At 45.5% G+C, this 23094-nt stretch overlaps 1 protein-coding gene across 6 annotated transcripts in view; it reads left to right on the top strand.

Moving 5' to 3' along the window:
- Window positions 1-23094, top strand: part of PLCB4 (phospholipase C beta 4) — a 246337-nt gene that overhangs the window by 24937 nt on the left and 198306 nt on the right. For 2 of the 6 annotated variants that reach the window (XM_081905989.1, XM_081905994.1), the window contains exon 1: window positions 8998-9318. The exons of 1 other annotated variant lie outside the window; for it this stretch is intronic. The gene's annotated coding sequence lies outside the window, so the exon portion shown is untranslated. Of the gene's footprint in view, window positions 1-8997; window positions 9319-9370; window positions 9487-9832; window positions 10215-23094 lie in introns of those variants that run through there. 3 more of the 6 variants (XM_081905990.1, XM_081905996.1, XM_081905995.1) reach the window with 2 other exon arrangements.

Below are 23094 nucleotides of genomic sequence, written 5' to 3'. Positions count from 1 at the left end.
TAAATGTAGCAAGATTACTTAAACAGCACACAGGAACCAGTAGCAAAGATAACAAGGGAACGTCGTAGTTTCATCTTCGTCCTAGAAGCACCCCTCCCATGATGTTGCTCACATCCTTCTCCTGCAGCAGCTTTTTCTAAATTTCCAAGGGCAAAGGATGGGGTAATATGCACTCTTCCTGCATATTATTGTCATTTCACGCTCTTCAGTTAGTGAAAGGGGCGCCTAATGGGAGCCTGATTGTAACACCAGTATTATTACTGTTTCCAGGTCCAGTTCCAAGCCTTGGCTTTGACCTTTCTGGCAAACGTTTGCTTTTAGCTTGACTTTTGGAGTAATGTAAGATTCTGCCCTTTGCCTGCTGGAATTTGGTGATTATTAGCTGCCTGGAAGGATCCCGTTTAACATAGAATTTGAAAAATCTAGATCAAGAAACAAATGCAAACTACCTCTAAAATAGGAGTGGGGAACCTTTTAATGTCTACGGGTCACATTTCTCATGCCAGAGGTGGGTGGGACAGAGACAAAAAGTGGATGTGGCAGACAGAGCAACGGATGTGATTCTTGTGGGAATGTTCAGGGTGGCAGGAGAGGATATATTGTTTATTAATATCCCTCCTAACTTGCGCCAGCAAGTTTCTGTACTTAGCAGAGTGCATTCCCCTTCTTACGCAACAGAAAGCTGGTTGCAAACTCATGTGAGTTTCTTAAGAATAGGCACCCCCAAACTCAGCCCTCCAGATGTTTTGGGATTAAAATTCTCATCATCCCTGACCACTGGTCCTGTTAGCTAGGGATGATGGGAGTTGTAGTCCCAAAACATCTGGAGGGCTGAGTTTGAATTCTTATTCTCCTAAACAGGCACCCCCAATCTGGCTTGTCCCAACTGAAATGTGTTCTAATATTTTCCTGGTAAGACCACTTGAATCCCTCCTAAAAGAATAAAGACACCACAGTCTTATTCATAAGTAACAAAAATAAAGTTTACTCATGATCATGGGCTGGGTGTTCATCAGTATGCGGATGATAACCATCTCTTTCAAATGAGAACCAGTGAAGGCGGTGAAGGTCCTGTGTGAGTGTCTGGAGGCGGTTGGAGGATGGATGGCGGCTAACAGATTGAGGTTGAATCCTGACAAGATGGATTGGGGGGACAGGAGGCGGGCAGGTGTGCAGGATTCCCTGGTCCTGAATGGGGCAACTGTGTCCCTGAAGGAACAGGTGCGCAGCCTGGGAATCATTCTGGACTCACAGCTGTCCATGGAGGCACAGGTCAAATCTGTGTCCAGGACAGCTGTTTACCAGCTCCATCTGGTACGCAGGCTGAGACCTTATTTGCCTGTGGACTGCCTCGCCAGAGTGGTGCATGCTCTGGTTATCTCCTGATTGGACTACTGCAATGCGCTCTACGTGGGGCTACCTTTGAAGGTGCCCCAGAAACTACAACTAATCTAGAACGCGGCAGCTAGACTGGTGACTGGGAGCGGCCGCCGAGACCACATAACACCAGTCTTAAAAGACCTACATTGGCTCCCAGTATGTCTCCGAGCACAATTCAAAGTGTTGGTGCTGACCTTTAAAGCCCTAAATGGCCTCGGTCCGGTATATCTGAAGGAGCATCTCCACCCCATCGTTCTACCTGGACACTGAGGTCCAGCATTGAGGGCTTTCTGGTGGTTCCCTCACTGCGAGAAGCCAAGTTGCAGGGAACGAACCAGGCAGAGGGCCTTCTTGGTAGTGGTGCCTTTCCTGTGGAACACCCTCCCACCAGATGTCAAAGAGAACAACAACTACCAGACTTTTAGAAGACATCTGAAAGCAGCCCTGTTTAGGGAAGCTTTTAATGTTTGATGTATTACGGTATTTTAGTATTCTTTTGGAAGCCGCCCAGACTGGCTGGGGAAACCCAGCCAGATGGGCAGGGTATAAATAATAATAATAATTTATTATTATTATTAGATCAGGCAGAGCACAGGCTTAATGTTTTGAATATATACAAACAGCTTTACCCCATAAGGGAGATTTACCCAGTGACTGCAGTTAGCAGTCCAGGTGTTCACAGGACGAAAGGAAGATGGAAAAAAGAGGCAGTGGCAGCATGTCTTGGCCTTTTACCAGGTCTGGAAAGGTCACGCCCACCCACTAGTGACATGCAAGGAAGGATGCTCCAGCCAGAAGAAACAGGAAGTCTTGACTGGCTGGACCAAACATTCCCTTGCATGTCCACTCTAGCAAAACAAGGAATGTTGCACTTGACTGCTCTCAGTGAATTACATCCCCGCAATTCTTACCTTCGTTCACACCATACCTTTAACAGCACACGGCTTCCGCCAAAGAATCCTGTGAATTGTGGTTTACCCTTCATGGAGCTACAATTTCCAGCAGGGGTGTCTTACCCATAGAGGCTAGTGGCGTGGGGCGCCGGGGCGCCAAGTGCTGGCGGGCGCCAGGGAAGAGGCGGAGAAGAAGAAGAATAGTAGTAGTAGTAGTTTGGATTTGATACCCCGCTTTATCACTACCCGAAGGAGTCTCAAAGCGGCTAACAATCTCCTTTCCCTTCCTCCCCCACAACAAACACTCTGTGAGGTGAGTGGGGCTGAGAGACTTCAGAGAAGTGTGACTGGCCCAAGGTCACCCAGCAGCTGCATGTGGAGGAGCGGGGAATCAAACCCGGTTCCCCAGATTACGAGTCCACCACTCTTAACCACTACACCACACTGCATCCAGTCTCCGCCTCTTCAAATTTTCTCTGGGGGAAGACGTTAACTTTAAGTCTTTAGTGCAGATGTGACCTTTGTCGAGCTAGGCTGCATTCCAGCATGCTAAAGCCAGAGGTTCCTTGTCTCCCTCACACATGAACACACGTCTCCATCGTGACAAGCAATGGGGCATTTTTACAGTTCAGCGGCATATCCCAGCCAGGCGAAAACACTTGAGGATTGCCCAAGGGCAAGGCTGGTGAGGTGTGGTGCCTGGGGAACATCTTAGTGGCTGGGTAGAGAGGTCCGGAAGGTGGCATTTGGCTCCCACTCTAAAATCTGAGTATTCCTCTTGACATAGGATTACTTTAAAATAAATGGCTTGTGTCTAGTGGCAGTTTGCTTATTTGGGCCTCAAAGCTAAATCATAAAGCTGTAAAGTGTACTGCCATTGGGCTTACTTAGGAACTGGGTGTGCTCGCTTAGCGCATTTAGATGGTCTCTCATACCCTGTGGCCTTCAGCTCAGGCTGATGATCTGCAGCTTCAGGTGACAGTGACTGGGGCCTATTTATTTTGCACAGCTCTGCTCGCTCCGACTTGGGGACTGTCAGGTGCTTTTCACACATCAAACGGCACGAAAATGACTTTCCGTAATTGGAAATGAGTGAACTGAGGTGAACCTGACAGCAAAATAGCCTTATAGTGCAATCCTATGCATGAAGACGTTCTGTAGCTCGATGGCGAAGCCTCTGTAATCCATGTAGACGCTTCCAGATTCAATTCTGGCATTTGTGGGTAGGACTGGGAATGCCAACTTCCTGAAACCCTGGAAAGCTACTGCTAGCCAGTTTCAACAGTATTGAGCTAGATGGACCAATTGCTTGTCTCGGTATAAGGCAGTCTCAGCTGCATGAACAATGGTCAGGGATGATGGGAGTTGTAGTCCAGCAATATCTAGAGGGCCGCATGGCATTCAGGATTACAGCCTAAGCCAGGTTTACTCAACCTCGGTCCTCCAGATGTTTTTGGCCTACAACTCCCATGATCCCTAGCTAGCAGGACCAGTGGTCAGGGATGATGGGAATTGTAGTCTCAAAACATCTGGAGCCAGTGTGGTGTAGTGGTTAAGAGTGGTGGACTCGTAATCTGGGGAACCGGGTTCGAGTCTCCGCTCCTCCACATGCAGCTGCTGGGTGACCTTGGGCCAGTCACACTTCTCTGAAGTCTCTCAGCTCCACTCACCTCACAGAGTGTTTGTTGTGGGGGAGGAAAGAAAAGGAGAATGTTAGCCGCTTTGAGACTCCTTCGGGTAGTGATAAAGCGGGATATCAAATCCAAACTCTTCTTCTTCTGGAGGGCCAAGGTTGAGGAAGCCTGGCCTAAGCCAATAAGTGGATGTTGCTGCCAAATAAGCATACACAGGAGCAGGCTATATACTGAGTTACAGCTGCAATAGCTTGTGTACAGTAAAGCATGCAGCATGGGTAGGCAAACTAAGGCCCGGGGGCCAGATGCGGCCCAATCGCCTTCTTAATCCAGTCCACGGACAGTCCGGTAATCAGCATGTTTTTACATGAGTAGAATGTGTCCTTTTATTTAAAATGCATCTCTGGGTTATTTGTGGGGCATAGTAATTCGTTCACTCCCCCCCAAAAAAAATATACTCTGGCCCACCACATGGTCTGAGGGACGGTGGACCAGCCCATAGCTGAAAAAGGTTGCTGACCCCTGGCATACAGGAACCTGTGCCTAACAATATAATAATAAATACATTATTTAATATAATATAAATCTAATAGATTATGGGTGCTGTAATGCTTTGTGAATATTGTGACTTTTTTGTGGTTGTGCTGTTTAGCCTATTTTTTAAAGTTGTTTGTCAATAGTGTTTTATAGAAGGTGGTTGATTGGTTTATTATTATATATGATTTATGTTGTTGTTGTGGTGTTACTATTTATGATATGGAAGCAGCTTTGTGACTCATGGGAGTGAAAAGAGGCACAACAACAAGAAGAAGGTGCTCTAATAAGAATTTTTACAAAAAACAACAGCACACAAACAAAAGTTGTCAAGTGCATCTTAATGAAATCATTGGTGGGTCATGTTCCAACAGGAGGGATTTGCACAGCAGTATCCTCAGTTAGGAAATAACCGAGCCTGGGAATATTAAGTGCTTAGAAGCTTTTTATTTCGACTGGATGTCAGATGCTCGCCTTGAAACCCTGTGTTGTTAGAGGAAAGAACTGCATGTCCCGCTATCCAGTAAAAAGCCCCCACTCTGTGCACATACATCTATATGGATATTCCTGATGGCAAAGTTCTTCCATTTTGGGGCTGGGGCTGAGTATATGCTTGTGCATGTGTTCTGTACATAAGCGGTGAGGAAACTGAGATTTTGTTGTATTGCACCTCCTATCAGCATCAGCCAGCATGGCCATTGGTCAAGGAAGATGGGAGTCAGAGTTGAGCAACATCTGGTGAATCCGAGATATAAATGTTCATTCTTAAGTCAAAACACATTATAGTGGTACCTCGGGTTACATACGCTTCAGGTTACAGACTCTGCTAACACAGAAATAATACCTTGGGTTAAGAACTTTGCTTCAGGATGAGAACAGAAATTGTGCTCCGGTGGCGCGGCAGCAGCAGGAGGCCTCATTAGCTAAAGTGGTGCTTCAGGTTAAGAACAGTTTCTTTTTTCCCCAATTTTTTTTATTGATTTTCCAAATTTATAACAAACATAAACAAACAAACATAAATCCTAACTGTAATAATTCCACTATTATTCACATTGTTAAGTGACTTCCTCAAATCCCCCTGGCTGAGTTTCAATGTATATCATTGTAACAGTTTTCCAAAACTAATTTCTCATAAAATTTACTTAGTCGGGTAACATCTTTCTTTCTTTTCATATTAACTTTAAACATATTATTCTATGACATCATATTTAAATCCTAAGCCAATCTGGTACTTGCAAGTATTTCTATTTAAGTTATCTTAGCATATTTAGCTAAGTAGTCTTTGAATTTCACCCATTCTTCCTGGTACTCCTCCTTCTGGTCGTGGACTCTTCCGGTCAGGTTGGCTAGCTCCCCAAAGTCCATCATCTTCATCTGCCATTCCTCCACTGTTGTGTTTTCCAGTTCTTGGCCAACAAAATCCTAGCAGCAGTTGTGGCTATAAAAAACAATCTAACATCTTTCTTGGGCAATTACAGACCTATTATTCCAAGAAGAAAGGCTTCTGGTAGGTTAAGAACAGTTTCATTTAAGAACGGACCTCTGGAACAAATTAAGTACTTAACCCGAGGTACCACTGTATGTTGGGATTTCTGCCCCTCACTTCAGGTTGATTGCTTGGGGTGGAGCCTAGCAATGTCTTCCAACAGCACACCTGCAGCCTTTATTCCTACATGCAGCTATAATTCTCCCTGCAACCACATGGCATCACTTTTCTGGGTATATAACTACAGAAACTCATTTACTCACTCCTCCTTTCAAGTTCTGTCACATAAATGAATATGAATATAATTTATTTACAGCCCACCGGCCACAAATCAAAAAGATAAACAGCATGAGACCTAGGAATAGCTGCAGAACTCTCTCTCTCTATACACACACACACACACACACACACAATTTCTTTGCTCCTGTTTGGAACCATGAGGATGTGCAGGCAAATACGAAATATTGCCGGTTACCAACATTGGTGTTTGTTCTGAAATTCATTATGACTGCACTTCTACGCCTTGCATGTAAAGTGTGGAATCCATAGCTGTCTGCTTAAGGACAGGAACTGTAGCCCACAAAATTACTGGGGGACCCTGTTGCAAAGCTTGCATGAAGAGATGAATATGGCACCCTCTGTAATAAAGAAATATCTAATTCTGGAATCTTTCCAATATAATGTATTTGCCTTTCCTTTGTCCTCGTGTGCTCATCTGAAGGCTTTCCTATACATCTTCATCAAAGAGCCTTCTAAGGGTTCTCTTGTCATCTGAGGTATAGCAGGGGAGGGGGTTACTAGGGAAAGGGTCTTCCTAATGGTGGTACCCCAATTGCTCTCACCAAGGAAGGTTCACCTGACACCTACTTTGAAGCCATTTTGGTGCCAGGCCTTTTCATTGAATTTGACCTGTTTTGTGGTACGTGCACAGACTTTGCAGATTTCATGGTACGCTTTTGTTTTATGGCGTTTTGAAATGTTGTCAGGTTGCTGTGAGAATCTGAAGAGCAGGTGATCAATCTTTACAATAAAACAAGTATGTGTGCAATATGATTGCCCCTTTTGCTTTTGATCGAATGCTTCCAGTTTTGCTCTCCAATTTTCAAGATCATTTGCATTCCAATCCTTGTGTTTTCAATTCAAGCTACAAGCTTTAAACCCATTACTGTGTTTCAAGTTATGAATCAAAACAAGGAAGCAGCATGAGGCCTAGGAATAGCTGTGGGGGCCTCCCCCCCCAATTTCTCACCGCCTGTTGTAATTCCCACCATGTGTATGCAAGTATTCAAACTATATATAAGCTACTCAGACCTATAATAAGTTTCTCTAGGCTACCTTAGAAATGTGGAAATGCTGATCTCTCTCAGACTAACAACACATTGCTTGTAGAACCATATAGCTCACAGCTGTAAACATGTACTTAACTATAATACAGGTTTCCAAACATTTAGCAAGTGTAGTGTAGCATGGAAGCCTCCCATCTGAATTATCCATTAAGCAAAATGTGCTGTTCTCATTTTCCCCACACCAGGAAATATTTGGGCAGGAAGTAGGTTGACATCACAATTAAAATACAATTTGAATTAAAACAAGCTGGAAGCTTTGCATTTATTTTTATTTTTTTGTAACAATGACTTGGGTTTAGCACTGGCTGCTTGCATTTATGTTTTTGTGCTCTACTTTCCCCACAATAGTACTGGTGTAAATATCTTCTTATGAGAACCAGACATAACATAAGAACATAAAAGAGGCTTGCTGGATCAGGCCAAGGTCCCATCTAGTTCAGCATCCTATTCTCCAAGTCAGATGCCTATGGGAAACCTGTAAGCAGTAAGATTATACAGGATTTGGATAGAAGCAAAGGCAAAAGAAAAAGGGACACTGGTGGCGCTGTGGGTTAAACCACAGAGCCTAGGACTTGCCGATCAGAAGGTCAGCTGTTCAAATCCCCGTGACGGGGTGAGCTCCCATTGCTCGGTCCCTGCTCCTGCCAACCTAGCAGTTTGAAAGCATGTCAAAGTACAAGTAGATAAATAGGTACCACTCCGGTGGGAAGGTAAACGGTGTTTCCATGCGCTGCTCTGGTTTCGCCAGAAGTGGCTTAGTCATGCTGGCCACATGACCCGGAAGCTGTACGCCGGCTCCCTCTGCCAATAAAGCAAGATGAGCACTGCAACCCCAGAGTCGGCCATGACTGGACCTAATGGTCAGGGGTCCCTTTACCTTTTTAAAGGCAAAAGAGGTTTGATAGATAAGATGTACAAATGACCTGCAAAAAAACCCCAACGACCCTCTACCTACAAAGGGAGTATAGCTATTAATTTTTGGTGTGTTCAGAATACTTTTGTGCAAACAGCAGCAGGAACTGCAGTGTATTAAATGAGCAAGCCTACACTCATCAATAAAATACGTCATCCAAACAAATAAAAGGCAGCGTAATTTTGTTGACCAATCATAAACTTTAAGAACACACCCTCCCTTAAAATAACTTTGAGAGTTTCTCTTTGCCTTGTGTGTTTGGGTAGGCTTGTTTCTGACCGCTCCCCCAATCCCTAAACCCAACTCTTTTGAGGATTGTTCCGATTTGGTGGCCAATCGATGCTACTGTGCTTCTGTTGGCAGGTATCGCTGCCGCTGGCCGCCTCCACCCATGCGCGGGCAGCGATAGTAATGCGCCTCCTGTCTTATTGAGCGCACAACATCTCGGCATGCAAACGCAGCGTGGAAGAGAAAGAGGCACCGAGCAGGGCCTCGCCTTTGTGCACTTGTCATGCACAGCTTGCAAGTGCCCTGGGTGGGAGGAGGGAGACAGGAGTTTGGCTGGCGCTTCTCTCGCTCACTCGTCCTGCCCCTGGCGGCGGGGAGACGCCAGCAGCCGGAGAGCCCTGGCCATGCAGAGTGCGTAATAATGCATTTTATAAAGCGGGTGGGCCCCCGTCCTTGGCGCGCGCATAACCCTTTTCTGCCCCCCCCCGCCTCGATCAGCAATGCATAGGATTACATAGACGCCCCCCCCCCGCCCGTGCCTCTTTCCTAGTCTGTGCACGCGCCTGCTGAGCACCCTCCTCTCCCACCCCGGCTGGGCCGCGTTTGCTGGAGGAGCGCGCGCTCCCTTTGCGCGCCGGCGGAGTTGGCGTCCTTTTCTCACGCTTGCTCGGGGGAAACCACCCGGGAGCAGCAAGTCCAGCGGCGGCGTCCGCCAATAACAAAGCACCTCGCCAAAGTCTGGCCCGGAGGGAGGAGGGAGAGAGGGAGGGAGTGGGAGACATCGGGGAAAGCCGCCCTCCCTCTCCTTCCCGGAGCATCTTGTGCAAACAGAAAGGGTGGTTGGCTGCTGCTGCTGCTGCTGCTACTCGCCTTTCCTCTCCGGAATCCTCCGGCGGCAGCTGATGTAAGACCCTGGCGGGAGCAATGGCAGAACCAGGCGGGGAGGAGGAGGTGGTGGACGGGGGGAATGCGGTGCTGCTGCTGCAGGCACAGGGCTGCCTTCCGTGCTGAGGTCGCCAGCCGCGCGTCAGCGGATCTCCGGCGCTGGCGAGTCTAGGGGGCCGGCCGGCAGGTACGAGGGGCGCGGAGTTGCCATCGCCTGGCGCCCGGGAGGCGCATAGGAGGCGCGCTTGCCTGCTATGCAGAGGGGGCTGCAGCCTGGCCGACCCCTCCCTCGGGGGTCGGGAGAGACTCTCCATTGGCCTCGTCTCACTTTTGAGACAGACACACGGTTCCCTTCCTGCATCTACCTCCTCTCTCCAGCTGGCTCCGCGCCCCTTTACTCGGAAGTAAGCCCCGCGCTGCCCCGCGGGATTTGCTTCCCGGTAAGCGCGCGGAGAGGAGAGCCGTCGGCTAGTTCCTCGCGTTGGGTGGGCGGTGGGTGGGCAGCTTTTCTGTTGTTGTTGTTGTGGGTAGTCCTTGCGTGGCTCTGCTCTTTCTCCAGCCCTTCTGGGGCGAAAGCGCTTTCTTGGCTCCCGGTCTGCTTCACCTTGGCGCTTTGTTCCCGGCGAAATACAACATCCCCACCCCCTGCCCTCCAGCGGCACTGCTGGCAGGTCTCTCCATAGAGCTCCGCTTGCATCCGAACCGTTTTTATTAATACTGTAGAGATTATTATTATTATTCGGTACGTGCCGAGCAGGTCACCTTTTCCTCCCACCCCCGTATGTGCATCCGGGATTAAATGTCAGTGCCCTCTGCAGTTCTTATAAATGTTTCCCTAGCTTCAGGTCTAACTTTTACCATTTCTGAAGCGTTCGCCCTCCAGTTTCAGAAAGGGTGGCCTCTGTTTTGCAGAAGGTAAGCGACACTTTTCTAGGATGTGCATGGGGGCGGGATATGCTTTCCTATCTGAACTATTTCCTAGTGTTGTTTAAATTAAAACTTAAATAGCATATTATTATTATTATTATTATTATTATTATTATTATTATTATTATTATTATTATTATTATTATTATTATGAAGCAGTGTTTGCGTGCCTGGAACCCACCAAGTTATTAGTGCTATGGCTGAATTTTGTGTGATGAGACACTAGCTGGTTAATCCAATTTGGGCTTTGTCAGTTGCAGCTGGGCAATCTTAAATGCATTGCTCTTATTAAACTACCTGGCTGCATCATTCTGTTGCTATTTCTCTTAGAGTCCCCTCCCCGCCCCCCTTGCTGGTCTGATGAGGTAATATGGAGAATAATATTTGGAAGCTGTTAAGAGAAGCGTGAAGACTTGTATACTGATGTGTTTGGGCTGTAGCTGTAACACAGGTGATAAACCACCAGTTGTAATTCCTGCCCAAGGTGAAGAATGCCTAGGGAAACATTAAAATAGACATAACTGTTGTTCCCAGTTAATGTGGGGATAAAGGTTTGTGGAATACTGAGTGGGACCAGTTTTGCCCATCTAGTTAGTCTACATTGAGAGGCAGTGCCTTTCCGGGGGTTTCAGCCAGGGAATCTTTCCCAACATTACTTATAAATGTTGGGGATTGAACCTCGAACCTTCTATTCCAGTGAGCTATGTCCCTTCCCCTAAATGTGATATGGGAATACGATATAATTTATGAAAAATGGCCGGTGTATATTTTACAAAAGGCCTGCCTGCATGTGCTTATTGTTACTATTTAGTGAGAGGTTGCTGATGCACAACAGAATATTAATGATCTTCTGCTACCTTGCCTGTTGACTTTTGTCAGAGATCTCACCCACACCCAGTGCTTCTGGAAGCCCTACTCTTTTGCAGAAACAAGGGAGACAGAGAATGGTCCAAATTCCCTTTCTGCTGATAATGTTCTGTTGCGGTGATCCCAAACATGGGTGCATGCGCCCATGAGTTGTGGTGGGTTTGTTTGTGTGTGGCAATAATGCCTGTGTTGGGGGGGCATGCCATTTGTACAGTGTGTCACAGGGGTTTGTTGTGCAACCAGACACACGGGTCAGAAATCTGGTGCGCGAATTATGAAAATTGGAGGAGTTTCTGTGGGGGAAATCTATGGGGGGGGAATCAATGTGTCAAGCAGGAAACAAGTACCTTCTGAAAGCTGCTGGACTTGTTGCTATGCAAGCATGTTTAGATTACGGGGGGAGAGGTTATAAATGGACTGTATGAGAGGATGCTATAAACAACAGCAGACCCCCCAAAGTTTCAAGTTAAGTGGCTAAAACGCTGCACTTTTAAGGAAACCAATAAAACATTGCTGTCCGGAACATGCAGTGTTTCATGAGCATTCTTTGACAACACAGTTGTGCAGCTTTGCCAGTTGCGGCTTCTCCTTTGTGCCAAAGAAGGCAAGCTGTCCAGCTCTGTAAGAGCAACAGATAGCATTGCCATGGAACTTATGTAAGTAAATATTCAATGTTGGTTAGTGTAGCCAGTGTTGGTCTAGTCTACTGTAAATTATCACGCACAGTTTATTATCTCTATAAACTGCCTCTGGATCTATTCTATGAAGGTATTTGGTTTTTGTTTGTTTGCTTGCCTTTCAGAAAACACAGTCGATGCTTTGGCACGTAATGATACAAATCTTCTACACTACAGTAAGACTTAAGTTGCGTGTAAAATGAACAGGTTGTTTTTATTCAGTATCCCACCTTTGCTCTAAGAAGCTCAATGGTTTTTCTCCTTACAACAACCCTGTGAGGTAGGTTGGGCTGAGAGATTGCAACTGGCCCAGGGTCACCCAGGGAGCTGCAATGGCTACATTGGGATTTGATCCCTCTTGCGTCCCAGGTCCTGATCCAACACACTAACCAAGGAAATAATAGAGATGATGATTAAAATAGGTAGGTTTCACTGAACTTACTTTTTTCAAAAAGAAAGAAACTTTGTTTCCAAATAACGTAGCATTCTGTTGCAAAAAACTATAACCAGTAAAGGTATTTGCCACAGAGTTTCCATGTACCTAAAGCCCTTTGAAATCAATTGACTTGAGGGTGCCTAACTGCGTGTCAAATCATGGCTCTTATCTTTGCCTACGAACACTCTGATGAAGAGTCGATCGGAGCTAGCTAGCAACTGTCAAAACAATTCCAAAACCTTATTTGATCATTGGGTATGGATTCATATCTGCTTGCATAACAATGCTCTTTGCTTTACAGCTGCACTCCCACACACAGGAGCTTTGTTCTGAAACACAGGTCTTTTTATTTTTATTTTTAAAATGAGTCCAGAAATATCCTATGAACAGCCTATAATCCAAACAGTTGGCTCTGTTGCATAGGAAAAGCTGCAGGTGGAAAGCCCCCCCTCCCCCCACGACTGCCACCCAGCCTGTTTTCAAATATAGCATGTTAGACCGCAATGATCTCTTGTTCTGTAACCCACCAAATCTAGGGAATCCGTGTGCTGCGGTATATGCTGCTGCTGCTTCTTCATATAAATCCACAGTTCTCTTGTCTTGACTTTTAGTGCCATATATTTTTTCAAAAGCAACTTCTGTGGCTATACTGTTTCAGTATTAATTTGGCAGTAGCGTTGGACTCGGAGCTCTGTTGCGAGTCTGTCAAATCAGTTTGCCTCCTGCCATGAAGGGGGGGGGGATGGTGGAGAGAGAGTTCTTTGTTTAATGTAACTTTAAGTACTTGACGCCTTGAATGTAAGGTGAGGACATGTCTTAATGCTATAGTCGACTCCTGTTACACATGCACTTGCAGGTGGCGCCGTGGTCTAAACCACTGAGTCTCTTGGGCTTGCTGACCAGAAGGTCAGCGGTTCGAATCCACATGGCAGGGTGAGCTCCTGTTGCTCTGTCCTAGCTCCTGCCAACCTAGCAGTTTGAAAGCATGCCAGTGCAAGTAGATAAATAGGTACCACTGCGGTGGGAAGGTAAATGGCATTTCCGTGTGCTCTGGTTTCTGTCACGGTGTTCCGTTGCTCCAGAAGTGGTTTAGTCATGCTGGCCGTATGGTCCAGAAAGCTGTCTGTGGACAAACACCGGCTCCCTCTGCCTGAAAGTGAGATGAGTGCCGCACCCAATAATCGCCTTTGACTGGGCTTAACCATCCAGGGGTCCGTTACCTTTACCTTACCAGATGTCATTGGACTCCCTCTTCCAACAGACCTAGTCAGGGAGGCTCAGAGTTTAGCCCAGGGACATTGGGGGTAGAGCACAAGCTTCCCACTCCAGAAACAGATAAACTTTGATTCTGACTTTTTGTGTTTATTTGATAGGAACTAGGAAATGAATGTATTGTTGTGGCTCAGCAGCATCCCTTATTGCTGTACTTTCAATGGGGTCTCTCTTTACACATGTAGATCTGATTCACATACTCCCAATGATGAGTTGTTGTTGTTGTTGTTTTGGAAAGCCAGTAGGTTTTATTACAAGCATAGGGAACCTGCAACCCTTCAGATGTTGTTGAACTCCAGGTCCCATCAGCCCCTGCCATCATGAACAGTGGTTGGGGATGATGGGATCTGGAGTCTGATAGCATCACAGTTCTATAAGCAAGACATTTCCCTCCTGTATGTGATTATCCACAGCCATTTCTGGGTATGCATGCATGAGGACCGTGTAATGTGGGAACTCCTCTCTTTGTGGATACAGCTGGGCAGGAGGAAATTCCAGCTCTGGGTGGAAAAAGTGCTGCTGTTTCAGGAATCCAATGATCAAATCTCTGCGTTGCATTTGGCTATCTTTGTGCATGCCTCAAGATAGCTGGGACCACTTGCATGAAGAGTTAAAGGTCTTGGGTGAATCAGCTCTCCCACTGCTTTTAGCAAGTAGCATTAACAAGCCTAGAGCAGTTTGATACAGAATAGAAAACAAGGAGGTTGCTCAGCGCAAGAAAACAACAGCAAGCCCACTAAAAGGGCGAGAAATAAAAGAAGAAATTTAAGAGCAACCTTTGACTACCAACGTGCATAAAAATCAAAGGCACTTATGTTGGTCAAAAAGAGGGCTGGGATCTTAGGATGTCCCTAGTTGGGTTATATCTTTATTGGGACCGATTTGGATTTTGGAGTTCATTAGCTACCGAGTTATGCAACAGATGTCTAATGCAATCATGCATTTATTTTTTAAAAAAGATAAAACTACAGTATATAGGAGGCCATTGAGATGCAATTGTTTGCTACATCTGTATCCTTCATTTCCACCAAATGGTACTCAAGGTAGTGAACAGCAATAACACAACTACAGTAAAATATACTGTATTTAAAAATGCAATAGAACACAAAATAACAGCACGGTCCTCTATTTCTACTTAGAAGTAAATTATATTGATTTCAGTGGGGTTACTCCCAGGAAAGTGGTATAGAATGTTAGACTAAAAAACTCCAAAGAACTCTTAATAAAACAGAACAAAACAGAACAAAATAAAACAGAACTTCAGGATTCTTAATGCCAGTGTACACAATCACTATGTAGGTTAAGTGATTTCTAGTTAGTGATGTGTTTGCAAGCCACAGATTTCTAAAATACATGGGAATGCTGGGTTTGTTTCAATGTTTAGCAAACCTCTGAAAAGAGAGGGTTTTAAAAGCTGTTCAGGAAATGCTGGGCAGCTTGCATATCGAGGCCCTGTGACCACCCGGTTCCCTAATGTGTGAATAACTAGACAACACACAGCATATTGATTTTGGGATCAAATAAGGCCACAACTTTATTGGTTACAGATGTGAAGGTTTGGCCGTACCGTAGGCATTGAGGCAAGCAACTGTGTATGCCACTCCAGCCTGTCCGCTGGGAGTGTTTCTAAGGGTGAAGCCAGTGGGGGGGGGGAGATGCCCTCTGACTTATGTCAAATTGCAAATAGTCCCTGTTGAAGGTGTGGTATGGCCCTAGCCCCTGTTTGGGCATTGGACAGGAGCTACTCCTCCCAGATCCTTTTAACAGGATACCCTTACCCACGGAAGGGCAGGAGGAGGCTAAAACCTCCCCTCCAACCAAGACTATGCTTACCCAATGCCCATCTGCCTTACGAAGTTGTGATGATTGCTGTGAGGTAGGCAAAAACCCAAATGGTGATGCCCATTAGCCAAGTTGGAAGAATTCCTGCCCGGCCCCTGAAAATTAGGTGGCCGACATTGTCCATAGTAAGGTTGTACCATCTGTGAAAAAACTCCGATTTGAGGGAGGGTGGGTGGGAGAACTGATGCAGCAAGAGAGAGGCCAAATGCCCCCACAGGCTGGGCATTTAAACTTTGCCAAGGGCCACAATTAGTCGTTTGGTCTTGCACCCATGGGAACGCCCCCTAACTCCTGCGGCAGGAAGACGATCCGGCCTGTGATAGACAGGCTTACCAGGGAAGCCTGGGGCCTGCCCACAAAGCTGCCTGCCCAGTAAGGGGGCAGACTTACAGTCAATATTCTGCAGGTTCCTAGCCTGAAAAAAAGACAGTAATAGAGCTGCTTTAAAATTATATTAAGGCCTTAGTGAATGCTTTCAAAATAAAAGGTTTGTGATCATTCTCGGCTCCTGGGATACAGCAGCCAGAATCGATCTTGCAGACAAACTTGATGCCATCTCCTCTGGGGTTTCTAAATCATCCAGTTTAGGGTACTTAGTGAAACAGGTACACTAAAACATACAAAAATTGAATCCAGCAGAAGTTTCCTCTAGGGCAGCTGTGTAGTGTAATCAGGTTGCAAAAATAAGACAACAGTATTTGGATCCACCCTGCATGTCGTTGACTGCCTTTCAGTAAATCTGCAACCTGGGGATTTTGTTTTATCCAAGAGGCCTCTGCAACTTCCAGCCTGGTAATGCAGCCTTCTGTAGAGACCCTCCAGGCTGTTGCAACATGCCACTGGTAAAGGTAAAGGGACCCCTGTCCATTAGATCCAGTCGTGGCCGACTCTGGGGTTGAGGCGCTCATCTCGCTTTATTGGCCGAGGGAGCCGGCGTACAGCTTCTGGGTCATGTGGCCAGCATGACTAAGCTGCTTCTGGCGAACCAGAGCAGTGCACAGAAACGCCGTTTACCTTCCTGCCGGAGTGGTACCTATTGATCTACTTGCACTTTGACGTGCTTTTGAACTGCTAGGTTGGCAGGAGCAGGGACCGAGCAACGGGAGCTCACCCCGTTGCGGGGATTCAAACTACCGACTTTATGATCGGCAAGCCCTAGGCTCTGTGGTTTAACCCACAGTGCCACCTGTGTCCCTGTGCCACTGGCACAGTTGTGCATTTAAACTGGCCACACACCATTCTTCTTTATTAGTTCTGTGCAGGGCTCCCCCCTCAACTCACTGGAACTCAGCAGCTCTCAGGTGGGTGCCGTTGCCATTCAAAGAGAAAAAAAGTAAAAAGGTAAAGGACGGATGGTTAAGTACAGTCAAAGGTGGCTATGGGGTTGTGGCGCTCATCTCACTTTCAGGCCAAGGGACTGGCGTTTCTCCACATACAGCTTTCTGGGTCATATGGCCAGCATGACTAAACTGCTTCTGGCACAATGGAACACTGTGATGGAAGCCAGAGAGCACGGAAACACCGTTTACCTTCCCTCTGCAGTGGTACCTATTTATCTACTTGCACTAGTATGCTTTCGAACTGCTAGTCTGGCAGGAGTTGGGACAGAGCAATGGGAGCTCACCATGTCATGGGGATTCGAACCGCCAACCTTCTGATCAGCAAGTCCAAGAGGCTCTGTGGTTTAGACCACAGCGCCACCCACATCTCCCAGCACCACTCCCATCTAAGAGAAGGGAGGCATTCATGGTGAGTTCTGGCACCTCTTTTAGTAGAAAAATAGCACTGGTTCTGGGATTCTTCTCCCGTGTTATTGCATTCTGCGGAGCAGTTCTGCAGTAGGGTGCAACAAGAGCTGGACCACTAATTGCAACCCCAAACATTTATAGTATAAAAGGTTACAGGATTTAAGTGGGAAGCTACGGGACAGCCATTGATTGGAAATGGAGCAGTGTGTCTGCTCCAAAAATTTCACAGGTGCAAACAGTGGGTTCACCAGTAACTTTTCTGATACCATCATGAGCATAAATCATCATGAATACACATTTGAAAGGATGTCTGGAGAGGCTACAAGAAGGAATTCCTGCTATGTTCACCTAGGCTTACTCATAGTGTGTTTAGGCTTGCAGTCTCAATGTGATCCATCCTGTACAGCTGTTGGGGTCAATGGGCAATTTTTGTGACCTGTGACTCTGAGACCATGTGACCTTGAGCACAGCCTTCCACTGTGTATCTCTCAAAACAGGTGTGATTCTGTAGGCGAGATTAATTGAATGATCACTGCTGCAATTAAAAATACAGTGACATTAACAAGGGCTGTCCTTGATTTATTTAAAGACAAAAACATTGTAACTATTCCAGGAGCTGCATTAACAATCCCAACCATGTCTTCTCAGAAGTAAGTCCTGTTGAATTCAGTGGGGCTTACTCCCAAGTAAGCGAGGATAGGATTGCAGTGTGAATTGTTGCATGTGTAAGATATATAAATTTGGTATGATTCTGATTTTTCTTTGCAACCTAGAGGGATGTCAGGCAACAAAACCGTTTTTGATCACTATAAGGAAGTCCTGTTCATCTGCACATCCTCCCAGACTCTGATACTTTATACATTTGCAAGATGTGGACATAAAATGTGAGAACAGATACAGGCCACACTATAACACACTGTTAGTATCCTTGAAAACACAATTCAGGGCGTAAGCATGTTAAAAGATACTGTTTCTAAAGAAGGGAGGCTTGAGGAGGAAGAAGAGGCAGTTCTTGTGATTCTCTCAATACGACAGTGAAAATATTTGGGCTGTCCAACATCCAGAAATAAGATTCCTTTCTGTTCATTTTGTTTGTTTCAAAAGGGCAGTACAGTATTGTTTTGCCAACTTTCGTACTCTCCGTACAACCTTGCCCCAACAACTATTCATTTTGGCTGCCTTTTGTGTTTTTCTTCAACTGAAAATGTACCACCTGCTCTGGAGGCATTTAACTTACTGCAAGCAAACAGGATCCACAACAGAGAGGAGTGCTCTTGTTCATACTTCTTGCTCACCACCCATGCCTTCAACTCGGTTTGCTGTTTGTTCTGATTCCATGGACTTTTTTTTTTTAAAAAAAATACATTTTTATTAATTTTAACATACAAATTATAAAACGTACCACACAAATTATTACAAATACACTTTTTTGGACTTCCATCAGCACCTCTGATGATCTTCCGTCTTATCCTTTTTATGCATTACTTAATTTTATATTGTCTTTTAACTTATCATCTCCCCCTTTCCATTTTTACAATATTTCCAACAATACTCCTCACAGAACTTATTGCAAACCTGCAAACGTTGTCTGATCATCACAAATACTTTTCATATAGTTCGTAAATTTACTCCAGTCTTCGGTAAATTTCTGGTTTCAGATCCTTCCTGTTAATTTGTCTAATTCTGCATAGTCCATCAGTCCATCAACTTCATCCTCCATTCTTCAATCGTTGGCAATTCTTCTTGCTTCCATTTCTGGGCTAATAGTATTCTAGCTACTGTTACTGCATATAAAAAAAAGCTTACATCCTTTTCTATTTATATCACTTCCCACCATTCCCAAAATAAATGCTTCTGGTTTCTTCGTAAATGTGTATTTCAACATTTTTTCCAACTCATTATATATCATCTCCCAAAAAAAACATTTCACCTGTTCCGATTCCATGGACTTGAACCTGGGATCCTTTGCATAGAAAGTCTGCACTGTGCTTTCTATCCACAGCTTCTCTTTCTGTTTTCTTATCACTGGTTATGTAATTTGCCACTGGCAGTCTGTGGCTAGCACTTTCCCTCCAAACCAGAAACAGAAACTTGCTTCGAGCCATGCTTTCCAATTTTGGCTTGGAAGGCGAACGCTAGTCATTGTTTGCTGGTTTGGAATCTGTACGAACTGTTCAAGCTACGCATGGTGAAGAAATCCACCTGCAGGAGGACAGCAGGAAGGGTCCTAGTTTCCTGTTCTTCTTCTCCATAGTTTGTAGGAGAACTTAGCCTGTGGTCTGGTTCATATGTAAGGGAAACCATGGTTTTCTGCTGCAGGAACAAGCCTATATGCCTATATGAGCCACACCTCTGTGCGCCTGGTGCTCCCAAGGGGAGATGAAGGAGGACATGAATCAGAGGCTTGTGAAGACTTGTCTGTGCTACTGTGAAACTACGGTTTTCCATTATTTCCGATCAGATTTTTAAAAGAAACTCTCCATAATATAATAAATACAAAATTGGGAATGGTGTTCATATAATTAAAATGCAAAAAACCCTGCTAAATTGATAAAAGTATAAATATTTATCTAGGTAAAGGTAAAGGGACCCCTGATCATTAGGTCCAGTCGTGGCCGACTCTGGGGTTGCGGCGCTCATCTCGCTTTATTGGCCGAGGGAGCCGGCATACAGCTTCCAGGTCATGTGGCCAGCATGACTAAGCCGCTTCTGGCGAACCAGAGCAGCGCACGGAAACGCCATTTACCTTCCCGCCGGAGCGGTACCTATTTATCTACTTGCACTTTGACGTGCTTTCGAACTGCTAGGTGGGCAGGAGCAGCGACCGAGCAATGGGAGCTCACCCCGTTGCAGAGATTTGAACCGCCAACCTTCTGATCGGCAAGTCCTAGGCTCTGTGGTTTAACCCACAGCACCACATGCGTCCCTTATTTATCTAGGTGCCTGCATTTAATTTATGTCTGAACATGTTTTATGAGACTGGGACTCAATCTTTAGAAAACAATGGTGTCAAATGCAGCCTAATTTTTATAACTTCTTGTTTTGCTTGCATTTCTTTCTTTTTGCAACTTTGGCCTTTTGAGGAACATCTGGAATAGTCACTCTAACTTGAAATGTGAAGGCAAACATGAAAGCAATTTAAAAAAAAGGAACTTCCCCTCCTCCTTTCTCCTTGGAAAACCTGGGAAGGAAGAGACCTTTTAATGTGATCTTGTTAGCCTTATTACAAGATCTTGCATTTCAGACCTGATTGTTCTGTTGCTGCATGTTGAGGGCTAGATACTTGGCTCTGATCCAGAAAAAGCCAATTGCATTGAAACCTCATTGGAAACAAAGGGAAAAATTAGCTGTGACTCATGATTAAATTAAAACGCTGGAACTGAAGCATGGCTCTTTTTATTTGGCTTGGGGGACTACTTTTAAGCATAAACAGGCCAGGTTCACAGGGCACATCAATCCAGCCTCACTCAAACTTGTTGTCCCCCTTCCCCCAGATGTCATGGGTCAACTGCCATTGGCCCCAGCCAGCACGGCTTCAATCCTCAACTTTTATTTGCCCCTTGAAGGTACAGAAGCTTACTGTTCCATCTGCCACCACTGGCCATTACTGTTTCTGCAAACGCGATATGTCACAAATACACCAAACTTAGGTTCTTAGGTTGTTCTTAAGTGCTTAAAAAGGTAAAGGGACCCCTGACCATTAGGTCCAGTCGTGACCGACTCTGGGGTTGCAGCGCTCATCTCACTTTATTGGCCAAGGGAGCCAGCATACAGCTTCCGGGTCATGTGGCCAGCATGACTAAACCGCTTCTGGCGAACCAGAGCAGCGCACGGAAACGCCGTTTACCTTCCCACCAGAGTGGTACCTATTTATCTACTTGCACTTTGACGTGCTTTCGAACTGCTAGGTTGGCAGGAGCAGGGACCGAGCAACGGGAGCTCACCCTGTTGCGGGGATTCAAACCGCCGACCTTCTGATCGGCAAGTCCAAGGCTCTGTGGTTTAACACCCACAGCACCACCCACATCCCTGCTTAAGTGTTAGGTTCTACATATTCTTAATATGGTAAGTAAAATTTAGGTTTCATAATTTGAAACTGCGTGGATTTCAATTTCGCCAAAAGTCTATATTCTCTCACCCTCTCCAGCACAGACCCTGGCAGCTAATTTTCTCTGTTTCCCTAACATTTCTGCAAATACTGGTTTGATTCGTGACACCCTCCGCTATCCCAAAGAAACAGCAGATTGGCAGATTTTAGGACTTTCCATTTCTCTGTAGGTTAACAGCATACCACTTCAAAGTGGTGTCTCTTTGGGTTGGTGTTTTTTGGGGGTGGTGTGGGGGGTAGTTAATGAGAACATATGTGTTCAATAGCCGGGATGCATTTTGACAAACAGCGATTTCGCGATGTGTAGTACAAATGTGTTGTAACCTGGCTGCTCAAGCCCACTGTTTTTCCACTAGCTTTCTGAAATGGTTCGTCCAGTTGTGATATAACACTAACATGCTCAGAGCTCTCACCTGATCTGAGTGTCGGTAAAAGGCCCTCTAAGAGAGATGTAGGAAGTTTGTCTTGTTGCTTTATTCTCTCCCACCCCACCCCCTCTATTTTTTCTATGCACTGCTCAATTACAGTATAATTGAATATTATTCTGTGTTTGTCCATTATCTCTGTTGAACGCTCTCGAAAAAGGTTCCGTTCACTCCAAAAAGCGTAGAGCTAAGATAAAAGTCTTGAAACAGTGAGCAATGGAGCCCCCTCTCCCCATTTTTAAATTCTTTATAGTGCTTCTCTTCCCCCTTTGGTCTGGACAACACAGCCTTTTTCTTTAACCCCCAGTCTTTAGACTCCCTGCCCCCATCCCACCCCGGTCTACTTTTGGCGTCTCTTATTAGATAATGTAGACAGCAAGCATATGTTTTTTTAAATGATCCCAAATAAGTCATTTTTGTTATTGTTGCTGCAAAATAATTCAATAGCATTCCACTACTGGTTGTGTCTTTTCCGCATTTATTCCACGGGGCTCTTGAGGGGTTTGCTAGTATCTTTCAAACAGATTAATTCACAGAAATGAACGAGAAGAGAAATTACTTCTTTCCCCAAGGAAGTACAAACGCTAGCCTCTCTCCTCCCTTCACAACACACATTTCCCCGTCTCCTGAGAATCCAGTACCCTAAAGAATTCATTATGGTAGGCCCCATTCCCTGGGGATTAACATATTTTACCAACTGGAGTCTATCTTATATGAAACACATGGCTACAATTAGTTATGATGTTTTCATTCAGTTTATTGGTGGCTGTAGAGATAAAAAAATGCAAATGTTTCCTGGGTAGCGTCTTAGGAATAAATTAAGGCTGATGGGAGTACAGGGGTACCTCAGGTTACAGATGCTTCAGGTTACAGACTCCACTAACCCAGAAATAGTACCTTGGGTTAAGAACTTTGCTTCAGGATGAGAACAGAAATCGTGCAGTGGTGGCAGGGTGGCAGTGGGAGGCTAAAGTGGTGCTTCAGGTTAAGAGCAGTTTCAGGTTAAGAACAGACCTCCGGAACAATTACGGTAAGTTCTTAACCCGAGGTAAAGTAAAGGTAAAGGGATCCCTGACCATTAGGTCCAGTCGTGGCTGACTCTGGGGTTGCGGTGCTCATCTCGCTTTATTGGCCAAGGGAGCTAGCATACAGCTTTTGGGTCATGTGGCCAGCATGACTAAGCCGCTTCTGGTGAACCAGAGTAGCACACGGAAACACCGTTTACCTTCCCGCCAGAGTGGTACCTGTTTATCTACCTGCACTTTGACGTGCTTTCGAACTGTTAGGTTGGCAGGAGCAGGGACTGAGCAACAGGAGCTCACCCCGTCACGGGGTTTCGAACCGCCAACCTTCTGACCGGCAAGTCCTAGGCTCTGTGGTTTAAACCACAGTAAAAATCCTCTAGTTCAAGCCAGTCAGGTTTACACAGCAATCTGTAGCTCTTTCTTTAGTGAGTGTGCAGCCGGTTTGCTTGCCAGACAAATAGGAAGGCC

The sequence above is a fragment of the Podarcis melisellensis genome (assembly GCF_964234715.1).
Source record: "Podarcis melisellensis genome assembly, chromosome: 3".
In the NCBI taxonomy this organism is placed as follows: domain Eukaryota; kingdom Metazoa; phylum Chordata; class Lepidosauria; order Squamata; family Lacertidae; genus Podarcis; species Podarcis melisellensis.
The sequence above is the reverse complement of the archived record's forward strand: the minus strand, read 5'-3'. Positions and strand labels throughout refer to the sequence as shown.